This window comes from Danio rerio, chromosome 21 (genome assembly GCF_049306965.1).
Source record: "Danio rerio strain Tuebingen ecotype United States chromosome 21, GRCz12tu, whole genome shotgun sequence".
In the NCBI taxonomy this organism is placed as follows: domain Eukaryota; kingdom Metazoa; phylum Chordata; class Actinopteri; order Cypriniformes; family Danionidae; genus Danio; species Danio rerio.
In genome coordinates this window covers 33,152,834-33,163,553 of record NC_133196.1, presented here as the reverse complement: position 1 = coordinate 33,163,553, position 10,720 = coordinate 33,152,834, and the positions used below count along the sequence as shown (strand labels likewise).

General features: G+C 34.9%; 1 protein-coding gene across 2 annotated transcripts in view; it reads right to left on the bottom strand.

Annotated features, from left to right (window-relative positions):
* Positions 1 to 3,603, bottom strand: part of slc7a3a (solute carrier family 7 member 3a) — a 35,548-nt gene extending 31,945 nt beyond the window's left edge. Inside the window, exon 1 of one of the 2 annotated variants that reach the window (NM_001007329.2) lies at positions 3,524 to 3,603. The gene's annotated coding sequence lies outside the window, so the exon portion shown is untranslated. The remainder of the gene's footprint in view (positions 1 to 3,523) is intronic. The other variant, XM_073934487.1, reaches the window with a different exon arrangement.
* Between the last annotated feature and the right edge of the window lie 7,117 nt (positions 3,604 to 10,720).

Below are 10,720 nucleotides of genomic sequence, written 5' to 3'. Positions count from 1 at the left end.
ATCAAAAGGCAAACAAGCAGCTGCGATATCCCATGATGCGCCGTGAGAGAATTCAAGAATGGGAGTGAAGCGACACAACTCACGCAGGTAGGTCACGTGACTATTACAAAATGGCGGATGTAGTACATCCGAATTCCATTCATACTTTTCACATTCATACTTTATAGAACGTACTTTTCTAACAGCCGGGTAGTGCGTTTAAATTCAAATGCAGTACCTACTAAGTAGTAAGCGGTTTCGAATGCAGCCAAGGTGTTTTACTAAATACCATCATGGTAACACCTTTGACACTAAAGTAATGCAATACACATTATTTATCAACTTTTGATGTAACATAAAACTCTAACGTACATCACAGATGAAGTGAAGTATCATGCAGGGAATTCTGGGAAAGACAATTCATGGTTATTCGCTAGATATAAACTACGAATGAAACTTACTGTTAACCAGATAAAAGATTTTTATAGTAGTGATTCAATGTTACACTGCATCTTTAGTAAATCCAGATAGTTATGACACTAACAAAATGTTTGTAAAGTAAGAGGAAGTAAATCTGGTTCAAGGTGTGTTAACCGATATCAAAAATGCTACCAGCTAAAAGCTAAGATAAAGCACAGGCTAATTACTATCTTTAAACAGTCATCGTGTACATTAAAGATTCAACTACCCATTAACAGTGTGTGTATGTGTGATGCTAGTGTTTTGAAGTGACTCACTGGGCTTTTCTCAAAATAAATACCTCAATGAATTCTAAGAGGCTTACACAAAGACCCGCCAACCGGTTAACCTTCTTAACGGGAGAGCGAGGCTTTCGATTGGCTTACATTAGGTGTTGTTTTTGTTTTGGTTCTGCTTTCTGCACAATGGATTTTGTATTGCAGGTCAATGAATGTGTTAGTCCATCATCGGAACTTTCAAAACAAACACCATGAACCCAATATCCAAAGCATAATCAGTTTGTTTTCTCCTCAAACAATGGGCATGCAGCAATATACTGTAAACTATTCGTGATACGATCGATGCTACGTTTGACAACTCGAGAAACATTTAGATGTATTACTGTTACCCCTCATAACAGGATTTGCTAAATCCTTAAAGGAAAAACTCTCTCATGCTCTGCTTCTGACTAAGCCAGGGCTAGTATTACTTCTGATAAGCAGAGCCTAGAAGCATGATATCTGTGGGTAAATGGACATTTAGGTGTCTGCATGTGGTGAACATTAACACAGAACAGGAATACGTGTCTTCTCATAGCAAACAATGACAAGGAGATACTGCAAAGCTCTTTAGGTGTCCACAGCCCACTGGTGCCATATTACAAGCAGAAACCAGCATGAGAGCTTCTTTCTGGGAGAACTCTAGTGTTCGTGGTTATGAAAGGTTCTTATTCAGGCCTCAGGGTGGCACATGCTGCTGTGAATGAACCTGGCAACCTCTCGAATAGTTGGCGAGATGCCATCACACAGACCCCTTTTAAAGGGGCTCCAAAGATTGTGCAAAATACCAACCAGAGACGCTTCAAGCTTGAGGGCTGAAGCTTGAGATTTTTTATCTGTGGTTTACTTTTTTTTAAATTAGGAATGTGTGAACAGCTTGTTATAAAACAAGGAATATTTATACATTTAAATGTCGCTTAGGCAAAAACAAAACAATATTTTTACTTGATTTTAGATATTTGAACAAGAGACAAGACAAAGCAAAGTAAGAAATGCATTTTTTTGCATTGAGATTATTCCATTTCTGTACCTGATTACTGTTAGACCCCAACCCGTAGACGCGAACAAAAGGAGAACATGCAAACTCCACACAGAAATGCCAACTGACCCAGTCAGGACTTGAACCAGCAACCTTCTTGCTGTGAGGCGACAGTGCTTACCACTGAAGCACTGTATTGCCTTTTACTAAAAAAAAATTTTCACATTGAATGTTTACATTTGTAATTTATTACTTCCACAATACTGTTTGCAAAAATCAAGTGACAAGGGTTCCCAATTGATAACATCAACTTTACTGGACGTGATTAAAAATTAACTAAGAAATTAACTAGTTTTTAATCGACAGACTAGATTAACATTGACAAATGCAACCTTACTGTTAAGTGTTACCAAACAATAGAGTGCTATAATATAAAAATCTGTTATAGGTCGATTATTGTGAAATTGTTTAATTTAAAATAATAGTCAATCAAGTCTTCAAGCATTTAGTTCTGTGATGAAAACCACTGCAAAGACAAGAGTCTGAATGTTCTTAAAATATTATAATAAAACTTTAAATAATTAGGTAAAGAGTTGGTAATTACATTTTTTAATTCCTACATTCACAATCCTAGTGACAAGTCACAAAAAATGAACTGTATACGTAATATACAAACCACATTTCATGTGCTAAAGCAGTCCAAAAAGTTGTAAAATGTATGAAAACAAATAAAAACAACACGTGAAGCAAATTAAACAAATGTGTTGGTTACCAAAACAAAGCCACTATCTTAAAGTTACATTTTCAGCTTGTGTAAAACACATGACAACAAAAACACATACAAACACAACGAACGTCACGGGGTGAATCAAATATTACTTTTGACGTAATACTCAAACTCATTATTTGTAAAGGGGTGGGCATGAGACCCGGCCAGTCAGAACCGGTACCAGTCAGTTCTGGGCTGATGCAATTGTTACAGCATATAACGTTACAACTTCCGGGTAAGTGACGTCAACTACAATACAAAATGTGCCCAGCGAGCGGGAACTCGGGTGAATGAATGAATCGCGCCGAAAATAAAAACACGGCGTTTTGCGAACAATTTGAATCAAATATAGAGCAAATTTAGACATAACAACGAGACATGCAAGACAGGCTTTGAATTTATATAGAAGTGAATGCTGTACGTTCTCTGTCTTAGCGAGCTAGACACACATATGTTTGAACCTCCGATAAATAATCCTGCAAAATAAAAGTATAACAGACAGACGAATTGTTGTGACTATTATATCACGGTTATATATGTAAATTGCATTTTAAAATAGCCAATGTCATAACTGTTTAATCATAATAACGTTATGTTCATAGCACGGAGTATAACATGTAAATATTTCAATACTGGTAATGTTACATGTAAACAATTTTGCAGGAAGGAGTAAGAATAAATGATTTAATTAATTATGAATTTGATCATATTGACAGCAAATCCACATATATTCTTCCTTATTCTGTTGACAAGAGTGCATTGGTCCACTTTACAATTTTACACATATTTTTGCATATCGTTTTTATTCACAATAATGTAGCTAACATATGTAATATGCAGACATTAAAAGCTAGCGTTAACGTTGTAGCTGTAAATGAGCACGAGTAACGTTATATGATTACATGAAGCGATTCGATTGCATCAGAAAATTCAGCGTACAGTGCAATAAAGGATCCACGTTGATCCATTGTGGATGTGGAGTCATAGTGGATTTTTACCAAACCGTCTTATTTATCTCAATAGCTGACGTCGAATGAATGTAAAAGAGTAAATAGTTACCTCTTGGCTTGTGATGCAGGGAACTTCGGTTTGTTGTATTTACTTTGTCTGCCCGAGTGCAAATGATCAGCCTCGGCTCCGGTTTCTACGTTTTGACGCTGGCCACTGTGGCTAGGGGGGATTATGACGTAGGCACATAAACAAATAGTAACACGCATACTTTATCCACCCATTCAGCTGAAGGACCAACCAGCTTCCAGGGCGTTTCCATTCACTGCTTCTACGTTAAAGGTGACGTTAATGGTATAGTATTTTAGTAAATGATTCATTTTCATATCGACAGATCTACACTAAACAAGTAAAAGCTGTACAGCTCAACAAATATAACTGGTAAATGGAGATTTAATGTTTAATCCTGTCGCCTTGCCAAATACTTACACTAAAACTGTTGATGGAATGGTAAAAACAAAAGACAGATGACTTTTTAACTGTTACTTTTGATGACAATGATAGTGGCATCTTGTTATGAATAACAAGGCTCAGGAATTTTAGAATGCATTTTTAAGATACAATCTAGAAATTTAAATGGCTGCTAGTTTTATATTTTAATGTAAAACAATACAATGTATTTTATCTAAATATGCATATATTATTAATCTATCTAAAATATGATTTACTCTGTAAAATTTGCTGTTAGTAGCTTTTTTTTATCCTGTTTCTCTCTTTAAAGTATATTTTTTTGAATTGTTATGTTTAGTTTGCCGTGTCCATGTGGGTTTCCTGCGGGTGCTTAGCTTTCCTCCACAGTCCAAAGGTATGCGCCACAGGTGAATTGAATAAACTAAATTGGCCGTAGTGTAGGCCTATGTGCGTGAATGAATGTGTGTGGATGTTTCCAAGTACTGGGTTGCAGCTGGAAGGTCATCTGCTGTGTAAAACATATGCTGGATAAGTTGGCGGTTCATTCAACTGTGGCGACCCCTGATGAATAAAGGGACTACGCTGATAGAAATTTAATGAATGAATGTTTAGTTTGTCAATTTAGCCACAGCTTTGAAATCAGATTAGATTAAACATTTGCAGAGTCGGTGAGTACATATAGGGATTGTAAAGTTAGGTCTAATCTAATCTGATGTTAGTGTTCTTTTGTAGTTTGTCCAAAACTACAAATTAACTACATTGGTATCAATATGTTTACTTTGAAGTTTTGAATCACTTGTTGGAGTACACAAGGGAAAAAAATCTGTCTTATCAAATCAACTGTGTATGCACTATGTTGCACTCTCAGTGTTCACTATATTAGGTCCACATTCCCAGTAATGGATTGGGTTTCCTTTAGCATTCAGAACTGCATTAGTTTTAGGACGTTTATATCATCTGAATGTAACACCAGAAATTAAGACTCATCCGTTTGCACAGTCAGTTTTGATCTTTTTGTCCAATTTTGATGAGCCTGTGTAAATTGTAACTTTTGTTTTGCTGTTGTTGCCATACAGGAGTTTCCCCCCGTGTGCTGTTCTTCCTCTGCTGCTGCTGTAGCTCATCTGATTCAAGGTTTGATGTGTGTGTGCTTGGAGATGCTGTTCTCCAAACCTCTGGTTATTTGACTTACTGTTGTCTTCATATCAGATTGTTCTTCATCTTAGCTAGCCAGACAAGCATATGTTTGACTTCTCTGATTAGTGATTGTGCAAAAAAAAAGCAAAACCAGAAATGGACCAGACAATTTTAGCCTACCCAGTTCACCTGTACTGCATGTCTTTGGACTGTGGGGGAAACCGGAGCACCTGGAGGAAACCCACGTGAACGCAGGGAGAACATGCAAACTTCTTGTTGTGAGGCGACAGCACTACCTACTGCACCATTGCGTCGCTTGTGTTAGTATCCTCATCATGAAATGTGAGTTACTTAAAACAAACACATTTTGTGTTTATTTAGTAATCTTCTCATGTAAAACATTATTTTATTTAAGAAGGCTAATATTAAAAGTAATTAAACACATGACTTGAGCTTGAGCTTCACTTGGGGTCTGTCGGTAGTCGTGACTGCCTACCCAATTTTTGTCAAAAGGCAGTGGTGGTACAAAATTTGATGTTTTTTTTTTTCTTTTCTGTTGTTGACTTACAGGAGTTTCCCCGGTGTGCTCTTCTTCTACTTCTGCTGCTGCTTTAGCTCATCTGCTTTAAGGTTAGATCTGTTGTGTATTAGGAGATGCTTTTCTCCAAACCTTTGGTTATTTAAATTACTGTTGTCTGTGTTTGTTTTTCATCTTAGCCAGCCGGACAAGCATATGTTTGACTTCTCTGATGTGCAAAAATAGCAGAACGAGATATGGCCAAATAGTTGAGACCATTAAATGTTACCTGTTATTCAGGCTTTTTCCAGTAAAACATCATAAAAACAAACTACTTAAAACAAACACTTTTTGTGTTCATTTTCTCAAGTAATTTTATTTAAGAAGGCTAACATTAAAAGTAATTAAACACATGAGCAGTGCTTGTTGTGACTGCCTGCCTGATTTGTGTCAAAAGGCAGAGGTGGTACAAAATTTGATGGTTTTTGCAGAAAAAGCTCAGTCATTTAAGTTATAGTTATATTAAACAATATTATAAATCATGTTAGGTAAATTGCACAGTCAGTAGGAAAACACTATAGCTAATACTAGATCCAGTTGATGATGTAACTGTATGTTAATATGAGAATATGATTACATATAGCAGCTCGATTGCATCAGAAATTTTATCGTGCAGTGCCATAAAGGATCCACGTTGTATTGTGAAGTCAGAATATACTGTTATCAAACCATCGCATTATCATTATCCGCTGACCTCTGCCATAAACAAGCCATTTTCACACACAGTACTAAATATTCCTCTGAATTCTCAGAACTGAATAACTCACTGAACATTTTCTCATTTTCATCCCATTATCTGTAACTCTAGAGTTGGTTGTGCATGAAAATATCAGTAGATTTTCAATATCTGAAATAGTTAGCCTGTCTCTCTCCAACAACCACAACACATTCAAAATCATATTTCTTTCCCATTTTGATACTGAGTTTGAATTTTAGCAGATCATCAATAAGTCATAAGTGCATTGAGTTTCTACTGTGTGATTGAAAAGCTGAATGGTTTATGTTTAACTGTTGACCCCTTAGCATTCCTGTTGCCTATTTGTGTTTAGCACTCAGTGTATCATAAAAACTAACAGGTTAAATTTCACAAACAATTTCAAAGCAGTGACAAGTAAGACTGAGTTAAACATGAGAAAAAGCAGAAAGACTGAAATAATGTTTGTTTTGCTCATAAACTTGGACATTGATACTTTAACCTTCTACAGCACTATTATATTTTTGGTGCATCCAATGCTATCTCATGCCAAATCGTAACTTTTTGATATAGTGGCTTATTCACATGAATTTGTATGATCTAATTAGTACATTTAAGTTCAATTTGCTCATCCCCGAATTACTTTTGAGTTTAGGGGGGAGGTTTATTATTGCCACAGCTTCTTTCAAAAATCTTACATTTTTATATGACTGAACATCGTATGAATTAACCACTTACTGACAAAGCATCAGATAGTTTATGTTTTCTTATGAGATCAGGTTGGAGCATCCCAAATCACATACTTGTATACTATTCTATGCCATTTTGTAGTTTAAATAGTGTACACTATCTATTTTTCTGATGAATCACCTAATGAACTGCATCAAAATAATCGCAAATACTGCAGAAGACCTATTAGAACCCACATGGACACAAGATTCTCACTAAAATCAGTCAAGTTTGGTAAAGAAGAAATCATGGTTTGGGGTTACATTCAGTATGAGGGCACGTGAGAGATCTGCAGAGTAGCAACATCAACAGCATGAGGTATCAAGACATTTGTGCTGCCCATTACATTACAAACCACAGGAGAGGGTAAATTCTTCAGCAGGATAGTGCTCTTTCACATACTTCAGCCTTCACATCAAAGTTCCTAAAAGCAAAGAAGGTCAAGGTGCTCCAGGATTGGCCAGCCCAGTCACCAGCGATGAACATTATTGAGAATGTCTGGGGTGAGATGGAGGCATTGAAGATGAATCCAATGAATCTTGATGAACTCTGGGAGTCCTGCAAGAAAACTTTCTTTGCCGTTCCAGATGACTTTATTGATAAGTTATTTGAGTCATTGCAGTGATGTGTGGATGCAGTCCTCCAAGCTCATGGGAGTCATACACAATATTCATTATTTTTCCACTGCACCATGACTTTATATTCTATAGTGTACATTATTTATGTTAGGTGACAAGACTTAAATAAATAATTAAAAATCAAGGCATGAACATTTTTTATTTTGGTCAAATAAGCGTAATTTAAAAGCCTTTGCCTTTCATATTAGCCACTTCTGATACCAAAAGATAAACTAGAAGTTATTATTTGCAGTTCCTAAAACTTGGATAGACAACAAGACTTTTGTCAGGTAGTGTAGTGTGTTTACAATGAAAATGAAAAAAAAAAATAATAAAAGTGAGTGCACCTGAAATACCCAGATGAAGTGTGGTGGAATGGTGGAACACTCCAGGTTGGATTACAAAATTATCCAATGGAAACGATTGTGCCAGTTCAGATGTGTTTGTACTTTTTGACAAGGACTGTTTGTTTATTTTGGTAATTTATTTCCCTAATTTATCAACTGTTTAAAGCCTGTGTGAAACCTAATTTAAAGTTTTTATATAGCTAGCGCACATTGTCATTCTTTAGCAGTTAATCAGTGCAAGATAATTAAGTTTGTCCATTTACTTATGCGTTTGTAGCTTCTCTGTTTACATCAGTTTGACATCTTTAACCACAATATTCGTAACCACACCTCTTTTACCGTTAGTTTGCTATGATTGAATGATGCGCAAAGAAAGCCCCGCCCCCTACTCAATATTCTGATTCAGTTGGAATGACATCAACACACTGAAATTAAAGTCTCAGCAACTTCTGGTTCACGTACACTTTAAGGTCGCCTTGGACACTTTGTATTTGCGAAAACAACTATTGTCTGAGTTTCCATTGATATATATTATATCATTAAGTAAACTACTCTTTGTATATGATGAGGCTTTAGGTGATCCCATGGGAAAAGTGTTGTATTAACAGTGCAGATGTTCTTATCGGTTTGATTGGGACAGAAGACACAGAACTTTACTATGTGGGTAAAGGAGTGTTAGGCAGAGATCCAGCGGGAGAGGAACATTACATTGTTGACATTGTCTTAGCCCAGCAGGTTTACTGTAGTATCTGCTTCGGTTTGGCGGTTAAATCAAATAAACATGAATGTGAGATGTCTGTACCCACAGTAGTGTGGGAGGAGGTTCTGCTGCTGTTATAAAATATTCTTGGCCTTGGTAAAGTTCAGATTGCTCTCCTAAGCAGGGGGCCCATTATCCTCAGAAACGAAGACTTAATCTCAAACTTTTCCAAGAATTGAACTTGGACCTTGGAGTTTTTTTTTCTCTATTTAAAGAGAGATTATTGGTGCTCTGTAACAAGAACATTCAACAAAGAAGAACAGAACTGGTCAAAACATTAGTTTAGTTCGTTTTAACAAAACATATTTAGTAAAATAAAGTATTTATCTGATCAATAATACTTTTAACACTGTAAATAACTGGTTTTATTCCAATTCGTAATCGTTGTCAACAAGCTCCAGCTAGTCTTATTCATACTTTCTGGCTTTGTACAGCAGTTAGCACTTTTTTAGCATTAATATTGAAATTAATATCTAAAAGTTTTCTGTTAAACATTGAGCCATTCCCCCTATAGCATTACTTGGACTTAGCCCTACAAATATTTCCTTGTCATCTTCACAGTTAAATGCACTCGCCTTCTGTTTTATAAGTGCTAAAACCCGTATAACACTAAACTAAAAAAAATCCTTCTCCACCCAGTTTTGTACATTGGATGCATGATCTGATGCAGTCTATTCCAATACAGCTTGTTGTAATACTGAAACATTTAACATTATTTGGCAATCCTTCCTCCCACATTTTAAAAATGAAAAAAATTAAAATAAAATAAATAAATAAAAATCTTTAGCTGACCTATTTTGCCTGCCCCTGGCTTAGTTATGCTAGAGCACAGAGAAAACATGCATGTTTAAATGCATTTCGTTTTTCTTTCTTTTTTTTAATTTTCTTTTTTATTTTATTTTATCTATCTTATTATATATATACAGTTGAAGTCAGAATTATTAGCCCCCCTAAATTATTAGCCACCCTGATTATTTTCTCCCAATTTCTGTTTAACAGAGAGAAGATTTTTTTCAACACATTTCCAAACATAATAGTTTAAATAACTCATTTGTTTTATCTTTGCCACAGTGACAATAAATAATATTTTACTAGATATTTTTAAGACACTTCTATACAGTTTAAAGTGACATTTAAAGGGTTAACTTGGTAATTAGGTTAACTGGGCAGGATAGGGTAATTAAGCAAGTTATTGTATGATCATGGTTTGTTCTGTAGATTATCGAAAGAAAAATTTTTCCTGAAAATGTGTTTTAAAAAAATTAAAAACTGATTTTACTCTAGCCACAATAAAACAAAAAAGAGACTTTCTCTGGAAGAAAAAATATTATCAGACATACTGTGAAAATTTTCTTGCCCTGTTAAACGTAATTTTTGTGTGTGTGTGTGTTTTGTGTTTTTTTATTGTTCTTGATGCAAGAATAAATAATTGTATTGTTTAATTCAGAGAGTAAAAAAATCTGCCGAAAGATTTTAACAGTTGATGTCTTGTGATTTTTTATTTTTTTTGTATTTAATACTATATCTCTCTAGCAAATACGCATGAATAAAACAGAGTTAAGCTAAACTTTTACTTTTATTTTAATATATCTGAAATATTTAATTTTATTATGAAAAAAACAGATTTTTACACACACTCCATACTATTTTACTTGTTCAAACTACTTATTTAAAATTAGCTGAAACATCACAATTCTTAAGATTTCATTGAGGCAACCTAATTTTTTGTTCAATCCACATAAATGTGTTTAAAGTCTTAGTTAACTTAATCTGTGTTGAGACAACATGAATGAATTGTGTGGAACCCTGCACTTTTTACAGTGTAATTACAGTTTTCAGTTTCACATGATCCCTCTAAAAATCATTCTAATGTGCTGATTTAATGCTTGTTTATTTATCAGTTATCGTTAGTTATTAAGTTATTAATAATGTGAAAAAATATTTTAAATAATTTTGACTATAATTTCTCCAGTCTT